Source organism: Doryrhamphus excisus, chromosome 8 (assembly GCF_030265055.1).
Source record: "Doryrhamphus excisus isolate RoL2022-K1 chromosome 8, RoL_Dexc_1.0, whole genome shotgun sequence".
Classification (NCBI taxonomy): Eukaryota; Metazoa; Chordata; class Actinopteri; order Syngnathiformes; family Syngnathidae; genus Doryrhamphus; species Doryrhamphus excisus.
In genome coordinates, this window is record NC_080473.1 from 20,206,268 (window position 1) to 20,225,465 (window position 19,198).

The 19,198-nt window shown below is 41.4% G+C and overlaps 1 protein-coding gene across 1 annotated transcript in view; it reads left to right on the plus strand.

The window, feature by feature from the left end:
- Positions 1–19,198, plus strand: part of robo1 (roundabout, axon guidance receptor, homolog 1 (Drosophila)) — a 379,506-nt gene that overhangs the window by 30,496 nt on the left and 329,812 nt on the right. The window contains exon 3 of the mRNA XM_058080084.1: positions 4,243–4,349. The gene's annotated coding sequence lies outside the window, so the exon portion shown is untranslated. The remainder of the gene's footprint in view (positions 1–4,242; positions 4,350–19,198) is intronic.

The following is a 19,198-nucleotide window of genomic DNA, read 5'->3' on the forward strand; positions in this document are numbered from 1 at the left end:
TAATCACAGGGCACATATAGACAAACAACCATTCACACTCACATTCATACCTATGGACAATTTGGAGTGGCCAATTAACCTAGCATGTTTTTGGAATGTGGAAAAAAGTGGAGAAAACCCACGCATGCAAACTCCTCACAGAGATGCCCGAGCAGGGAATTGAACTGGGGTCTCCTAGCCATGTGGGCTGCATGCTAACCACTCCTCCAAAAGTCTGTAATAACCTGTAAGTGTGTGGCTATGCTGGTACAATTTACCACATGTACAGTTAACAATCTTTTTTTTTTTTACGTATTTATGTCTTTATGCGTCACTAATAATGTTCATTCATCAAGTATTGTGATTTCCCAGTTTGTTCGCATTCCTTAAACACACCATAGTTGTGTGCTGTGTTTGGCGATGGAAGCGGTAGTGGATTACACGACTTGGCCTGCCATCCTCTAGTCCTCTAGTCCGAGCCTGATGACCAGGCTCAGACGCAGATCGTCATTGTCAAGGTCGCAGGGGAGTTTTGAGGGTCACAAATAGACATTTTTATGGATGCATCTATTTTTCGCCATTTTCTACCTACAGTAAACCTCGGATATATCGGATTCAATTGTTCCCACTGGTTTTGTCCGATATAAGCGAAATCCGTTATATGCGTATACCGGAAAATGTCCGTTTTACGCATATATCGGATTTATATCCGGTATATGCGTAAATCGGATTTTATCCGTTATAAAAAGGCACTTCCTTGACTATGTTTCCAATGTGTAATCGGAGCGCCACGATGCGGCCATCCGATATATGCAAGGGAAATTTAATGGAAATGCATTGGAACGGGACTGCAGATATTGTCCAAAATAGGCGAAATCCGTTATAAAAAATCCGATATATGCAATGAATTTTTATTGGAAATGCATTACAGAAAAATCGGTTCTTTTTTATCTGTCCGTTGTGAGCGAATTTCCGATATATCCGAGTCCGATATATCCGAGGTTTACTGTACTTGCAAAAGACACTAATGCTGCATTCAAGCAAACTTGGAAATCTGAACTTCCAGATGTGGATGGCACCCTTTAGGAGTGGAACTTATTATTTGGGGTTTGTTGTATTTGACCAGGCTGCACGGCGGTCGAGTAGTTAGCACGGAGACCTCACAGCGAGGAGACGAGGGTTCAATTCCACCCTCGGCCATCTCTGTGTGGAGTTTGCATGTTCTCCCTGCGCATGCGTGGGTTTTCTCTGGGTATTCCGGTTTCCTCCCACATTCCAAAAACATGCTAGGTTAATTGGCCACTCCAAATTGTCCATAGGTATGAATGTGAGTGTGAATGGTTGTTTGTCTATATGTGCCCTGTGATTGGCTGGCCACCAGTCTAGGGTATACCCCACCTTTTGCCCGAAGACAGCTGGGTTAGGCTTCACCCCCCCATCCCCCGCGCGACCCTCGTGAGGATAAGCGGTAGAAAATGAATGAATTTGACCAACACAACAAAAACATAGAAGTAAACATAGAAGTAAACATAGAAGAGAAATACCAAATATTGAATTAATCAGGCTAGTATCAGTCTGATAGCTATACTCTGTACTAATATTGGTATTTAGATGGAGCCGCCCACCTTTATTTTAATGCCATGCCAGACATGCAGCATGCATCTGGTATTGCCCTGAGAGCTGTGATTTTTTGCAAATGTATTCAACAAATAATTAAAGTGTGCATGTGTGTGCTGCTATTTCATTACGGTGCTGCATCTCCTTGGCAGCCATCCGAGGCGATGGCGTCATGGTGGACGCAGGTGAGGGGGAGGAGAAGGTTGCATTTATTAGCCATAATTAACATCCATCTACTGCATGAGGCTTCCTCAGACAATATCAAAGCTTTCATTCCAAGCGTCCTGAAGATGTTGCTGGATTAGAGACGAGGTGACACCCTGACTGGCTGCAGGGGGGGGGGCTTGATGCCTTGTTTTCGAGCCCACCGGAGCAACTTTGGAGGCCTCGTGTGCTGCGGAGTGGATGTGTCTCATAATGGGATATGAATATGGATGCAGGCGCTTCTTTCTAATTGTGATGGGAGGAAGGAAACATGTAGCGCTTTGTGTGAGGGTGGGGCTTCTTCTTATTCCACATTTTAGTCAGTCGGGTTTTCACAATTGAAATAGAAAATAGCCGAAGATAAGTTCAGTGCCAGGAATTGGCAACTATTTGCCGTCATTGTTCGACCTTGGGGGAGGTCTGTTCTCGACTCCCCTCGTTATTTATGCATCTTTGCCTCGAACCAATTAAGTTCTTAACCAAATGTGATGATGAAGAATAAATGCTAACGTTCAGCTCCACTAGAGGCTGTCACTTTTTACCGCAGGCCAGCCTTTCAAGTTGGGTGGAGCAAACAGACGAATGAAGCTCATTCTAAGGGATGTGCCTTTTTTCAAAAAAAAAAAAAAAATCTGTGTAAATGCACCGCGCTGCTTGAAAATGAACCATGCAACCATGAAATGACTTTAACGAGACTCACGGACAAGCCATTCAATACTGGAATCTAATAGCTTCGAAACAATCACCGGCTTCCACTCTTGAGGGGACCCGTGATACTTTCTCCACTTTTCTGACCTATAAATGTACTTAGAATGTTGTATTCTCGTGTTAAACTATGCCAGAGTTTCAGGTGATGAGGTTAGCGCATTTGGAGGTGAGTCCTGAAAGAAGTTTGGGATGGTTCTGGACGCTCCGTTTCAGAGGGCGTTCTAACACTGGCGGTTTGTGATGTCACAGATTGCTGGGCTTCCTTATATGGGCGTGCGTTGTAGGCCACGTACGCTCTCTGACATGATGTGTTGGAGCTCCTGATACCCAAAATAAAAATATTTTAATCTGTCAAAGACATTTCACACTGGACTGTTTAGTGAACATAGGCCAGTATGCAGCTGGACTAACAAACAAACAAACAAACAAACAAACTTGCTGAAGCCTGACGCCTTTCCAACGTTACTTGGTTGTGTGGCAGGATCAGAAGAGCAAGCATAAAGTAACAGTTTATCCTAACTATGTTTATTATGTGGAAGTTATGGAACAGAAGCAGTTGTCTGTGTAGCATTATAGAGTGTGCATATAAGGAGCTTGTTGCAAATTACCTATGACTTATTAGTCTTGCTAACTATTGCATTACTCCGCCCCCGTAGGTTTCTGTTTCTGGTTTGAGTTGCTTATACAAGACGTGGACGTGGCGTTTTTTTTCGGGAACATAATGTACATTGGACGTGTACATTTTTCCCATTGACATCAACAAGGTTAAAGTAGTGTCTGTACGTACTTCCCTTTGGCAAACGCTTCTCACTAGAGTCCTCCTCTCTATGCCAGGGGTCTCAAACTCAATTTACCTGGGGGCCACTGGAGCTAGGGTCTGGGCAAGGCTGGGCCGCATCAGGTTTTCCAAAAAAACCCCAAAACGCGTTTATTAAAAACAGAAAAATATACAAACTTTTTCAGTGCTTTGGTTCCGATTTTCTACAATAAAAGCTCTGATAAAACATTCCACTGTTCTCAAATATCGTATTAATATTTTTCTGCACAAAATAAGATGAAAAATAAATAAACAAATCAAGAATAAAGAAAATCAATCAATCAGTAATAAATAAATATAATAATAATAATAATAATAATAAAACAGCAAATAATAAAAACGTAAGAAACCACATATAGTTGGTGGGTAGACAAATGATTTTCTTCAGATTAAAATGAACAAAGCATTATTAGAGCCCTGTAGACATGACAAAACACGACTATAGTCACATTTATACTCTTTTTATTTACAACATATTGCGCAACTGCAGGGTCTTGAGACACATGCTAACTCGCAAACTAGAGAGCTAGCGACCTAAACGGTAGCCTTCAAGTTATTTCCTTTCAACTTAAATAGCCAAAAACTTACCACTTCCACACGGATAGGGAGGATAACTATTAACAGTTATTTAACCTTTAACATGAACATGAATCAAACGTAATCATTTTTTCTGGGTACATGATACCATACAGCATCCATATCAAACTTGCGCGGGCCGCACTAACATTAAACTTTCATATCAAGGCGGGGGCCTCAAACTAGTGTCCTGCGGGCCACAATTTGCACATTGGGATGTGCTTGGCTAGAATGCATGAATATAAATATAAATGAATATAAATGAAATATAATGATCGTCAGGTCTTTTGTGGCGATCAACAATTTTTCAGTTGTGCTCAATTCAAATCTTTGCATTTCAGAATAAAAGTCCCCAGGAAGAGCGAAGCTTTTGGTGAAAGAACACCCCAAGAAGGTCAAGTTGTTACTGAGGGACGTCCCGATGACAGCTGCCACATTGTGAGCAAAGGTCAGTGCATCAATTCTCAGCAGCAGCGATAATTGCAGACGCGTATTGTTATGCATGTTTGGGAGCCAAATGCTGCCCCCCCCCAGCATAAAACTAGATTAAAAAAACAACAACAAGCACATGGTAGACACAGAGGACAATGTATTAGTGATTGTTTTTCTGCATGACCAAACCAAAGGGATGTGAATGCTCAGTCACTGAGTGCTCTTTAATTGAAATCATCCGTCCATTGTTCAGGCCAACAGTTTTAATCTAGAGAGCTTTGGTCGTGACCTCGCTTCATCGAGACACGCCTCGCCATTTCAAGGTACCTTCCGAGGTACCTTCGATCGACTGGTGTTTGCTTTGGACTGAACCATATCATCTTTTATTTGCTTTGACGGCTGCAGCGTGAGAAAGAGCGGGAAATCTATGTAAGCGTCAGTCGAGTCAACAGATCACCACCTCCTCTGCCGGCCGTATTGATTACATAATTCTTTGTTCAGCCGACTGCCTCCGCCGCTCCTTTCGTCGACATTAGCTCGCGGGCCTCTCGGCCTTTTTGCCGTGCGCATGACGGACTAAAGTTCACCTTTGCAATAATGAGGAGGGCAACCGTGGCGGCGGCGGCGGCGGCGGTGGCATTTCACACTGCAGTCGAGGCTTAAATCCTGGCTTTAAGAGCCTTAGCGGAGTGTGAAATACAGCACGCCGGACTCCGTTTATATATGGGCTCCATTTGCAAGGCGGCCTGTGTGGATTTAGTGCACAGATGAGGCAAACGACACTCGCACGCTGAAGTCACTTTCACACACTTTACCCCCCTAATTGATATTAATTGCCTTCCTACTATTGGCTTCTCCACGCATGACGGCGCTGTCAACTAACAGGAAACTACGTTAGGAGAACCACGTGATGGTGCAAAAAGACAATATCTGCCAACATGTCCAGGTACATGAACACAACACACAAGACTGGCAAATCCTTTTTGATTTGTTTGTTCTCCCTGAGGTACTGTTATAAAACAAACAGGAAAGAGTGGAAGTCTTTCAGCATAAAAGCCCTGAAGGAGAGAGGAAGAATGAAGTTGGCCTGGCCTCGCCGCAGGCAAATATGCTGCATTAAAGATGCAGACGCTCAGTCAGGGTATTAAGTACGTCCTTTTTAAATATCTGCCAGTGGCGTTGCATGGCGTTGTAGCCCTTTAGCAAGCGGTACAACGGAGGGGAAGAAATACCAAGAGCACATCTAAAAAAAAAAAAAAGGACTACGGCAAGGCCTTAACACTTGCCAGCCGCAAAATCAGTTAGTGAACCTCTTAGAGCTGGGACAGGGGTGACCAAAGTGGCGCACGGGGGTCACGTATAGCCCACAGTCATTTTTTTATCGGCCCTTGGCACTTTCTTAAAACAAGAAAACTAAAAATGGAAAAAGAGCAATTGTACAAAAGTGATGACTTGAGTCATTATGAGTTGTGATAATACAATTTCTTGTTTTTTTTCCAGGTCAATTCCTTTATTTTTGCTTTAAAATGGAAAGATTTATGTTTGAGATTAAAAGATGAATACAATTTGATACAATAGGCACAAATTTTCTAGACCAGGGCAGGTGGGCCAACGGGGTGTAGCCAGCGCACCTTGCAATTTTTGTGAGCACTGCAGTCAGGGTGCAGCGCGGTGCACCCACACCCCCGTCCCTCCCACTGGTGGTGCACGTGGCAAAGAAAGAGGAGAGAAGGCCAGAGAGCATTTAACACAACCGAGTGTAACCTTAACCAATCAAATGAACGCCTCTCATTGCCTTTAAATGCGCATCAGAGGCCGCCGTGCGTGTTCCTGACAGTTACATTAAACACAGCAGCAGGCTAACCCAGGCATCTTGCTTGTTTTCCACCAGCATTCCTGCTCTACATCATCAAATAGGAGAACCTTTGATGGTATATTCTCCTCCTCGTTCTTCTTGAGAAAAAAAATGAGCAGTTAAAAAATATATACAGATTTATTTTTTATTTTTATTTTTTTGAGACAATTTGGATCCTCCAAATGTACCTTCAATTTGGTGTTAGCGGTTACAACGACAACATAAACGTTCTATTATGTTTATGCAGTTTTGACTACAACAAACCTCCGTGGCAGAGGTAATAAACGCTATCAGCCTCACGCTAAAGTCAAGCTCGGACGTCTATCAGCTGGACAATCCATCATGTTTGATTTGGTGGGTCCTATGGGAGAGACGCAGAGGGGGGCGTGCAGATAAATGTGCGTGTTTTTGTTGCGAGCATTGAATAATAAAAAAAAAAAAAATCTCCTGCCTCTTTTGCTCATTGACCCCTTTGATAGTAAAAGTAATCCATGAGCATATTTGCCTGTCAAGTCATGAAAAATGTGCAGTGGGTACAGGCACTTTACGTTTTTCCATTTTTTTTCTTGTCACTTCTGGTTTGATTTATTACATCCAAATATATGTATAATTTATATACTCTATACCAGTGCTTACCAAAGTGGGGTACGTCTATTGCCATGGGGGGTACGTGAATAAAAATGAAAAACAATTAGCGACTCAAAATAAAGACTCAAAATTACGAGCGCACCTGAACACCTCATAGTGCGGAGAGTCTGAGACTTGCAGTAAGAGTGTTTCATCTTGAAGATGTCATTTCTGTGTTCTATATTGTTCCAATTCCTCTCCGCACGGCCCCAGGGGTTACAACCTGGCACTGTCATGGAGATTCACCCCCAAAAAGGATCCAAAACAGGCAGGATCCAAACTAGCAAACTGCTGTCAGTGCTGCACTTGTAAATCACAGCAAACACACCCAAAGTATGTGATATTGACTGTTGCTCATACAACAATAAGACAACGTTACAAAATGTTCTACTTAGCCTTACGACTCAGCTCTCCTTTCACCATGACAGTCTGGTACAGCGGAGATCCTGAGATACTTGATCTCCTTTACCTGAGGCAAGACCTCACTCCCAACCCCAAGGGTGGAATCCGGTCTTTCCTGGATGTGAACCATGACCTAAGAACGGGAGTCTCATCCCAGACAAACAAAACATAGTGTTGACAGAACCTGGATTGCTTCGCATGAAAGCCCATGGGGACATGGAGGTTCAAGTATGCAGTCCATAGACGTAGACCAGGGGTCTCAAACACGCGGCCCGCGGGCCAAATGTGGACACTAGTTTGAGGCCCCTGCCTTGATATGAAAGTTTAATGTTAGTGCGGCCCGCGCAAGTTTGATATGGATGCTGTATGGTATCATGTACCCAGAAAAAATTATTACGTTTGATTAATGTTCATGTTAAAGGTTAAATAACTGTTAATAGTTATCCTCCCTATCCGTGTGGAAGTGGTAAGTTTTTGGCTATTTAGGTTTAAAGGAAATAACTTGAAGGCTACCGTTTAGGTCGCTAGCTCTCTAGTTTGCGAGTTAGCATGTGTCTCAAGACCCTGCAGTTGCGCAATATGTTGTAAATAAAAAGAGTATAAATGTGACTATAGTCGTGTTTTGTCATGTCTACAGGGCTCTAATAATGCTTTGTTCATTTTAATCTGAAAAAAATCATTTGTCTACCCACCAACTATATGTGGTTTCTTAAGTTTTTATTGTTTGACGTTTTATTATTATTATATTTATTATTATACTGATTTATTGATTTTCTTTATTCTTGATTTGTTTATTTATTTTTCATCTTATTTTGTGCAGAAAAATAAAAATTAAGATATTTGAGAACAGTGGAATGTTTTATCAGAGCTTTTATTGTAGAAAATCGGAACCAAAGCACTGAAAAAGTTTGTATATTTTTCAGTTTTTAATAAATGCATTTTTTTTTTTGGAAAACCTGATGCGACCCAGCCTTGCCCAGACCCTAGCTCCAGTGGCCCCCAAGTAAACTGAGTTTGAGACCCCTGACGTAGACGGTTAAGTAAATGCGATGCTTTCGGACATGAATGGCAACTCTTCTGTCTCTGAACATCAAGCAGTGCCACCAAAGGCATCGTGGTCTTTGTGGCATAAGAGTAGCTGAGTGTGCACACAAACCATTGTCAAGTCTTTCGTTTGATGCCAGCATGCCGCTCTCGCAGACTCCACTTCTACCTCTCCTGTTCAATTATCATCCCATCTGGCCGCCGCCACTCCTGCTGCCGCTGCAATGAAGAAAGAAGTCACTTTTGAGGACTTGAAAGCTGATTGGAGCGCTCCAGTCACTCAAAGGACGGCGTCTGTGGCGACTGCCAATTAGGTCCTCCAACGAAGCCCATTACATTCCAGAGAAGAAACGGACGTTTCAAAGCGGAAACGTGTGCAAAGACAGCGCCGTTTTATGAAGGGCACTAAAACGTTTTATGCCACCGGACGGTAATATGGCTGCCTTTTGAAGGACAAACTCTTATTTCAAAGGGAAGTGACTCACCTGCGCATTTTCACACCATGATACTTCCCCAATAAACCTGTCTGCCGCACCCTTCAAATACAACCATCTCAGATGGTGACGAGGGTGGAGGATGACAATGCTGGATGGGCCCCGGTAGCGCACACACAACAATATAATATTGTAACAAGGTGTTTTTACAGCACAGTTGCACCACCTCGCTGCTGCATGCTCACTGGTTTTATGACCCCATTGCTGCCAAATTGGCAAAATAATGGCGGTTCCACATAATATAGGCTTGGCTCATGTGTCCAGGGGGCTCTCAAGTGCTACGTTTCACTTCAGTTTTCCATGCTATGGTCTTGAATGACATGAACAGTGTCCATAATCTTATCTTATTTGTCTTATTTGCCATATTTGCCATTATTTTTAGCGATTCATCAATTATCATGATTATCTTAACCTAAGTTAACCGGAAGCAATACGTACTGCTAGGAGAATACACATTTGCAATTTCATATATTACCTGCGGAGTTCAACAGGGGTCAATACTGGGGCCAAAACTGTTCAACTTGTACATCAATGATATCTCCAAAGTTACCAAAGACTTAAAGCTGGTATTACTTGCAGATGAGTAATTAATAATTAAATAGAATAAAATAAAATAAAATAAAATAAAATAAAATAAAATAAAATAAAATAAAATAAAATAAAATAAAATAAAATAAAATAAAATAAAATTAAATTAAATTAAATTAAATTAAATTAAATTAATTTAACAAAAAAAACCTTAAACTATATTAGGAAAGCAGGAAGTGAACAAATGTAACAGTACCAGATGGAGGGGTAGGATTTAATAAGCTGTGCTTCTTCCTACTCCTTTTGGACATGTGGAACTGGGAACTGATTATGGGATGCACTCAATTGTAATCTGATGCATGTTCAAATGAAATAAAACCATTGCCATTACCATTACCATTACCATTACCATTACCATTACCATTACCATAAGTGGTGCTGAAGGTGCTACAATGCCTTTTAACTTAACAAGGCCAAGCTCTATGAACTTTTTGTTCGTCATCATGATTTACTTCAGCTGATAGTAGCGTAGACTCTGAGCAGTCGCAACGTCCAAGGAACAGTTTGTGTATTTGTGTTCGATGCCAACGCCTGATGAGGTTGTGAGGATGTGTAACGCAACTCCAGCTGATGGAATTGCACCATACGCTGCACTGCTTCAAACCAATGTCTGTGCATGTTTTCATATTTGCCGTCCACCTGCTGTGCCACTTAGCATGTTGCCATTGTCTTTTTTCGGTCAAAGTTTTGCTGCTTTCTGCAGTCACAGTGGGTGAGATATTTTCGTTTTCCCTCCTCCTCATCCATAGTAGCAGCATCAGCGTGAAAAGAGCGTTCCGGGCTCCATCACCAGAGCAATCAAACGGCAGCCCACGTCTTCCCTGTCAATAATCCGATGGCAATTTGTTGCCGCTCGGCACACACTCTGCTCTTTAATCCCTCTGTTTTATTTGACCCCTGAACCAACACGACCGTGGAATCCTTGACTCAACCTTTGAATGGATTCCGCTCCATTGGCTGTCAGTTTATTTATTTATTTTTTGACAGACGAGTGGAAGCGTCATCACAATGCATCACCATCGAATTCCCATACTTCCTCCACGGGGCAATTCCAGTTGACAGGTGATTTGCTCCGTACCTGTGACCTGATGATAGCGTGTCAGCACAGCCACTGGAGCAGGTGTAGGCGGGCATGTTGATGGGGGGTGAGAAGAGGGGGGTTGGAAGGTCATTTTAGGGTTGGAGGTTGCTTTGCATTTGTAGTACCAATAATCTTTAAAGCAATTACTGGCTTATCATTGTCTGGAATGGGGACCTATGATGCTTTTTCCATTTTTTTTACTGCTAAATGTAGTTAGAATATTGTTTTCTGGTGTTAAACCATGCCAAAGTTTCAGATAATGAGGTCAGCGCATTTGGAAGTGAGCCCTGAAAGAAGGTTGGGATGGCTCAAAACACTCGGTTTCGAAAGGCGTGGTAAAACTGGCTCTTTGTGATGTCACAGAGGGGCAGAAGTCCTTGTATTTAAAGTCTCTGTCCTCTCAAGCTCCCATGCTCTCTGTCTCTGTTTCTGAAACAAGCTCAGGCAACGGCAGGGGTCTCAAACTCAATTTACCTGGGGGCCACTGGAGCTAGGGTCTGGGCAAGGCTGGGCCGCATCAGGTTTTCCAAAAAACCCCCCCCCAAAAACGCATTTATTAAAAACTGAAAAATATACAAACTTTTTCCGTGCTTTGGTTCCGATTTTCTACAATAAAAGCTCTGATAAAACATTCCACTGTTCTCAAATATCTTAATTTTTATTTTTCTGCACAAAATAAGATGAAAAATAAATAAACAAATCAAGAATAAAGAAAATCAATCAGGAATAAATAAATATAATAATAATAATAAAACGGCAAATAATAAAAACTTAAGAAACCACATATAGTTGGTGGGTAGACAAATGATTTTTTTCATATTAAAATGAACAAAGCATTATTAGAGCCCTGTAGACATGACAAAACACGACTATAGTCACATTTATACTCTTTTTATTTACAACATATTGCGCAACTGCAGGGTCTTGAGACACATGCTAACTCGCAAACTAAAGAGCTAGCGACCTAAACGGTAGCCTTCAAGTTACTTCCTTTAAACTTAAATAGCCAAAAACTCACCACTTCCACACGGATAGGGAGGATAACTATTAACAGTTATTTAACCTTTAACATGAACATGAATCAAACGTAATAATTTTTTCTGGGTACATGATACCATACAGCATCCATATCAAACTTGCGCGGGCCGCGCTAACATTAAACTTTCATATCATGGCGGGGGCCTCAAACTAGTGTCCTGCGGGCCACATTTGGCCCGCGGGCCGCGTGTTTGAGACCCCTGGCATTTAACACAGGACTATTTTTGTGAACTTGTACGTGAAATATCCACCAAACTGCACTCTCTCGCCGGGAAAGGTGAATTTATGTCAATTTATCAAGGGCTCATAATTACTGATCTATTTTTTTCGATCATTCGATAAATCAGTATTTCCATTATCGTGACAAGTCTAAATAGAATATTACATTTGGAATCCGTTCATTAGATGTATCATTGGATCTCTCCTATATGTTAGGTCATCACTAATAATGAATGGCATAAATAAAGGCACAAGGTATGCATAGCAATAGCATAGCAATACGTAGCAATCCCATAAATGTTGACATTCATACACGTGCTCGTGCACACCGTAAATCTTCTCAAAGACTCGTGTTCGTGCATGAGCGATGGTCGCCTTGTGTCTGCACGCTCCATATTCCTGCACCAATTAGCGCTGATCTATTGTCTCAGTTGCCTTTTAACAACCACAGTGGGCGTCACTTTATTGACCCTAATATGGTTTGTCCCCCTAATCATGTGCTCATCACAGGGCGCCCTGCAGAGCCTCTCTGGCCTGACTCTTTGTCCTTTTGAGCTGCAGTGCCTGGCCCAAAGGAGGGTTGCCATTAGCATTCCTCAAGAAGCGTGACTCATGACGAAAGGTCGATGCTCGCGCAGCCGCATTCACCAGTTTGGTGGCGAGTGGGTGCGTGGAGCAGCATCATGCAGTTTAATAGAGACAGAGATTCACTAACTTCTCACATTTGTTCTATTGACACCCCCTTGCCCCCTCTTGTTTACCACCTCACTATAAGGTTAATTGGCTTGTGGTGGAGCCAGGAAATCAAATTAGCGAGTTGATCCTCTTTGTTTTCATTGCAAAATACCACTTTTTACAAACAGCATCAAGAAATACTAAATGTCTCCTGTTTATACAGTATATACAGACCTTTTGTTTTGTTTTTAATAGAACCTAAGGTATACCTAACCCAGGGGTGGGCAAACTACGGCCCCGGGGCCACATCCGGCCCGCCAAGTGTTTGAATACGGCCCGCCCAATCTTTCCAAAGTATTTCATTTAAACTCAACATACAACCTGGCATCATGGCCTGAGCCAACCTTTTGATGGTTTTAGCAATTTTGTTTTTTGACATGGTCTGTTGTTTACAAAGTGCTCCTGAAAAAAGGGACACAAGCACATAATAATAATAATAATTATTATTATTATTAGATTATTAGATTATTAGATTATTAGATTAGATTATTATAATTATTATAACTATTATGATTATTATAATTATTATATTAATTATATATAATAGTATTGTTATATTTGCATATTTTACATAATAATAATATAATAATTATTATTTTAATTTTATTGTAATTATTATTCTGTTACGTGTAAAATACATAGTCTGCCCCCCCCCCCGCCCCCCCCGTAAATTTTGTCATATCAATGCGGCCCGCGAGTCAAAAAGTTTGCCCACCCCTGACCTAACCTTAAGTACTAAGGTACTTAGTACTGTTCTGGCTTCCTCTACCCTGAAGGCATCATAAGGACATATTGGAACATAAATATTTTTTTCCAACATTACAGCTTTATTTTTGTAACGTATGCCATTCTTTCCTTAAAAAAAAAAAATTGTACTGTAGTACTGTTTTTGTTAGGGTCACTCCGATCAATCAACCACAGATCGGTATCAGCTGATATCCGTGAAAAAGGACGGTATCGACATTGGCCCATACTAGCTTGACAACGATGATCCCCTTCGCCAAGCATGTCTGCCGTGTGTGGGACTTCCTTAAAAATCCCTCACTTTGAAAAACTTCGATTGGTGCGACATTCAGGGCTGACCACTTGGTAGGGTGTGGTGCGTTTGAGGCTCGCGATGTGATCAAACGTCAGGCAGTGGCTACAACGCCCCGGTCCCAAAACCCGCTGTACTTGCGAGTGTGGGCAAAATGTGGGGATGAGTACCGCCTCAGTACGGATTTGGGAGCATGCTGAAGGGGGCTGATGCGTGTCACGTGACGAGTGAGCATTTGCGCCACGCTTGAAACAGCCGTTGTGCTCGCTGATATCACACTGATATTGTATCTCCTTCCCGGGCACAGAAGAGGGGGTCGGGCGCATCTGCGCTTCAGAAGGCAGCGGATGCCTGCTTTTTCATTCAGGTTTTCAATCAATAATCAAAGAAGACTAGAAATACATTCATTGTGAAATTCATTGTTGTCCTGGCCACAGTACGGACACACTAATGATCCATGAGAGGAAACACAGGCCGGCGGTCACATCGGCCATGACAGATGAATCCACGTGTGGAACAAAGACTGTTTGAACTGATGGATGGAGAAACGAATGCACGGCTTGCTGAAGTAGACAGGAATGATAAATGGTTAGAAGCTGCAGGCTGCAGCCTCTCGCACTCGGAGGACACCTGAACGTCACATATGCGTAGCGCATATGCTAACGTATGAATACGTCTTTGGTAGTGAATGAGTTAACTCCCTGATTGTCAAGTTGAACATTGACATCTACTTGTGTTATGCTGCAATTATGTTGGCTAGTTTTACTGCTGTTCCAGGATCCTAGATCAGGGGTCTCAAACTCAATTTAGTTGGGGGCCACTGGAGCTAGGGTCTGGGCGAGACTGGGCCGCATCAGGTTTTCCAAAAAAAAAAACCAAACGCATTTATTAAAAACAGAAAAATGAATAAACTTTGCTTTGGTTTCGATTTTCTACAAGAAAAGCTCTGATAAAACATTCCACTGTTCTCAAATATCTTAATTTTTATTTTTCTTCACAAAATAAGATGAAAAATAAACAAACAAATCAATAATAAAGAAAATCAATCAATCAATCAGTAATAAATAAATAAATATAATAATAACAATAAAACGGCAAATAATAAAAAACACATATAGTTGGTGGGTAGACAAATTATTTTTTTCCAGATTAAAATGAACAAAGCATTATTAGAGCCCTGTAGACATGACAAAACACGACTATAGTCACATTTATACTCTTTTTATTTACAACATATTGCGCAACTGCAGGGTCTCGAGACACATGCTAACTCGCAAACTAGAGAGCTAGCGACCTAAACGGTAGCCTTCAAGTTATTTCCTTTAAACTTAAATAGACAAAACCTTACCACTTCCACACGGATAGGGAGGATTATTTTTTTCAGATAAAAAAGGAACAAAGCATTATTAGAGCCCTGTAGACATGACAAAACACGACTATAGTCACATTTATACTCTTTTTATTTACAACATATTGCGCAACTGCAGGGTCTTGAGACACATGCTAACTCGCAAACTAGAGAGCTAGCGACCTAAACGGTAGCCTCCAAGTTATTTCCTTTAAACTTAACAAGCCAAAAACGTACCACTTCCACACGGATAGGGAGGATAACTATTAACAGTTATTTAACCTTTAACATGAACATGAATCAAACGTAATAATTTTTTCTGGGTACATGATACCATACAGCATCCATATCAAACTTGCACTAACATTAAAATTTCATATCGAGGCGGAGGCCTCAAACTAGTGTCCTGCGGGCCACATTTGGCCCACGGGCCGCGTGTTTGAGACCCCTGTCCTATATTGTTAGTAAAAACGTGCGATTCACTCCTCTGCATATCCAGCATCTCGCTGGCAGGGTGAATATTAATAATAAAAGCACACAATAAGGAGCTTGCTCACAGCGTATCCATTCCACTTCCACAGTGGGTGCTTGTGTACATGGATGGAATATTTATTGTGTTCACTTGCCGCGCTTTAATTAAAGATCGCCTCGGTGCTCGGCGGCCTCACTGCGCCGAGTCCTCCTCAAGGATGCCCTGGTGGACACGCTCAGGATATTCCGAATGTGATCTCTGTTCCGATTCACCTTTATTCCCTCCACCCTTTATCCACCCCCCCATCTCTGCAGGATTGTCGCAAAGCAGAGGCATGTATGTGCATACTAACACTGCCTGCACTTTTTTTTTCCTCCCCTTATTCTCCCCCCTATTTTTTTCCCTCCCGCCACAGAGTGCCTGCTGGAGTCTTATGAATAAGGGAATAAGCGTTGAGCTGTTATTAAAGTAGATGGAAACAGATGGCCGCGGCTGCCTTACAAGTTGAACTGAATGGGCGGATGATTAGAAGGCGGAGAGGCAGAAGAATGAGGCGAGGAAGCGAAAGGTGCACATCTGTAGAGAATGATTGCTGACAACGTTCACTGATAATCTTTGATTTATTTTACTAACCCCATGCACTTACACAAGAAGTTTCATTGATTAACACGGAACTTGTTTACTTCTCTTTCATTAAATCAAGAAAATATTTTCAGGATAGTACTTTTACACCCAGGAAGTACTACTACTGGAGACTTTCCTTTGTTCCATTTGATAAAGGAGGGGTTCAAGGAGGGGGACATCTTTAGTGTAGAACTAGTTGACTTTGTCCTTAAGATTCATAGATTATATTCATACATTTTTTATATTTTCATAATTTAATTCATTTTCTACCGCTTATCCTCACGAGGGTCCCGTGCGAGATGGAGCCTATCCCAGCTGTCTTGGGGCGAGAGGCGGGGTACACCCTGGACTGGTCACCAGCCAATCACAGGGCACATATAGACAAACAACCATTCACACTCACATTCATACCTTTTATACACTCCTGATCAAAATTGAACACCAATTGAAAAATTGATAAAGGGAATTTTTTGGAATTTTGCCCATCATTCCCAATCTTTATGTGGGAACATATAGACAAACAACCATTCACACTCACATTCATACCTATGGACAATTTGGAGTGGCCAATTAACCTAGCATATTTTTGGAATGTGGGAGGAAAACCGGAAAACCGGAAAACCCACGCATGCACGGGGAGAACATGCAAAGTCCACACAGAGATGGCCGAGGGTATATTAATAATTTCTGAAAAAAATTTCTTATTAGTCCTTCCTTTTTATATTTATTCTTCTACTCCTCATCTACTGCACCTTTTATACACTCCTGATCAAAATTGAACACCAATTGAAAAATTGGTAAAGGGAATTTTTTCCCAATCATTCCCAATCTTTATGTGGGAACATATAGACAAACAACCATTCACACTCACATTCATACCTATGGACAATTTAGAGTGGCCAATTAACCTAGCATGTTTTTGGAATGTGGGAGGAAACCGGAAAACCGGAAAACCCACGCATGCACGGGGAGAACATGCAAAGTCCACACAGAGATGGCCGAGGGTATATTAATAATTTCTGAAAAAATTTTCTTATTAGTCCTTCCTTTTTGTATTTATTTTTCTACCCCTCATCTACTGTACCTTTTATACACTCCTGATCAAAATTTAACACCAATTGAAAATTTGTTAAAGGGAATTTTTTGGAATTTTGCCCATCATTCCCAATCTTTATGTGAAACATGAAAATATATTTCTTTCCCTTTTCTGTGCATTATAACACAAGAAAACTAGTTAATTTGAGCTAGCTTACAATGCTGTCATTGAAGTAGACCTATTTCGACTATGAAGCCCTCTAAAAAAGTGTTGCATGGTTTGATACCCACGCTGTGATCATGCATTAACACGTACGCTGATGATAACATGTAATAGTTGCAGTATCTTGTCATATTTTGATGATTTAAAACACTACCGAAGCTTCCTTTCTCTGGGCACTGATACACATATTTAAGGTAGTTCTGTCAACAACAGCAGTGGCAACAATACTTCGCTCTCCTTGGGATGGCCGTGTCTTCCAGCACAAGACGTGTGCTCCAGTCCTCGGGTAAAAATGCTGATGTCAAACCAGCATCTTGTTGAGTCTTTGTAGCGAAATCGAGAGCTAGGTATCCACTCTTGTTCTGTGAATGACGCTGGGACTAGCGGTCAGCGAGGTAATTGGTAGTTAGTTAGTTACTATTAATTTGCCAAGGAAAGAAGTGTAGTGGAAGTGGTTTTTTTTAGAGGGCTTCATAGTCGGAATAGGTCTATCTCAATGACAGCATTGTAAGCTAGCTCAAATTAACTTGTGTTATAATGCACAGAAAAGGAAAAGAAATATATTTTAATGTTTCACATAAAGATTGGGAAGGATGGGCAAAATTCCAAAAAATTCCCTTCAACAATTTTTCAAATGTTTTTTTTAGAGGGCTTCATACTCAAAATAGGTGTATCGCAATTTCAGCATTGTAAGCTAGCTCAAATGAACTCGTTTTGTAATGTTATAGTGCACAGAAAAGGGGAATAAATATGTAGGATTGTGAATTATTGTGAAAATTCCCCCCAAAAAGTGCAGTTCCCCTTTAAGGAGGTTCTAAGTTCAGCTTCAAAATGCAAGAAGAAGAAATTGGTTGAGTTAGCAGTTGCTGGCATACGGCCATTATAATGAAATTTATTCTTTTTAAGGTTTTTGGGTGTCAGGAATGCAATAATGTGATTTACATTATTTTCTACGGAAAACCGAGGTGCCACAGCATTTTGCGGCAGAAAAGCCATCGCCCCAAACCAGGTCATACCATGGAAGTATGACCTGTTTCAGAAAAATGCACAAATGCTGCGGCGCTATGTGCAATCATGCATGCCAAGCCACCAATTTCAGTCTGAATTTTTCCAGGCGCCTCATTGCCAAACGCCTATAAAATTCCCCCAAAAAAGAGGGATTGCGAGGGCGGCGCGGTGCGTATTTTCAAAGCCAAACAGTTTGTTCCAATTGCCGACTGATAATGAATTTATATTTGCCACTCTGCCATTCTACACCGTCAGAGGTGCCATTTATATTCATGCATCGCAGCAGGGCCGTGCGCCGATCCGCAAGTTTTATTCAAATGTGTTGTGAATGGAGCACAAACCTCTCAGCGTTGCTCGCTGTGAGGAAGATGGCCCCGCCGTGCTGGAGGAGAAAATTACCTCGGAAAAATACTCAGCAGAAGCTGCAGCCAGGGAATTTCATCTTAACGTACTTTTCCCTTCGTACGATAGAACCTCTAAATGTGAATGCCTCCAAAGATTGTACAAGATGCTAATTGATTTAGCATGATATCATTTCCGGCATATCGTCATCATTCACATTGGAAAGTTCATTGAGAATCAGTAGTGTGCATTTTGGCATCTTCGTGATGTTGACACAATGATGGCAAAGAGCAAAAGTGTGATGATAACCGTAGATATTGACTCTGTTGTGAGAAAACCTTGGAACAATGGAAACGGATACCACTGTGGAATGTTCGAATTGCTCAGTCCAATATGGCGAAAAACAATAATCACACACGACGTATAATCAAAGATTGAGTGGTTTTGTTTTTGGATGTTAATATGTGAATTTATGTCATTTGTCATGTCAAAAATCGATGAGGCGCCTTACAATCCGGTGCGCCTTATGGGTGCGCCAAGTTCCAAAATGTGAAAAAATACGTCTTATAATACACCGTATAATACTGTGTGCCTTATGTATGTGTTAAGTACAAAAATAGCCCCCGTAGTTGAGACTGCACCTTATGATCAGATATATGGTAGCTTGTATATATATACTGTAGAACCCGAAGAG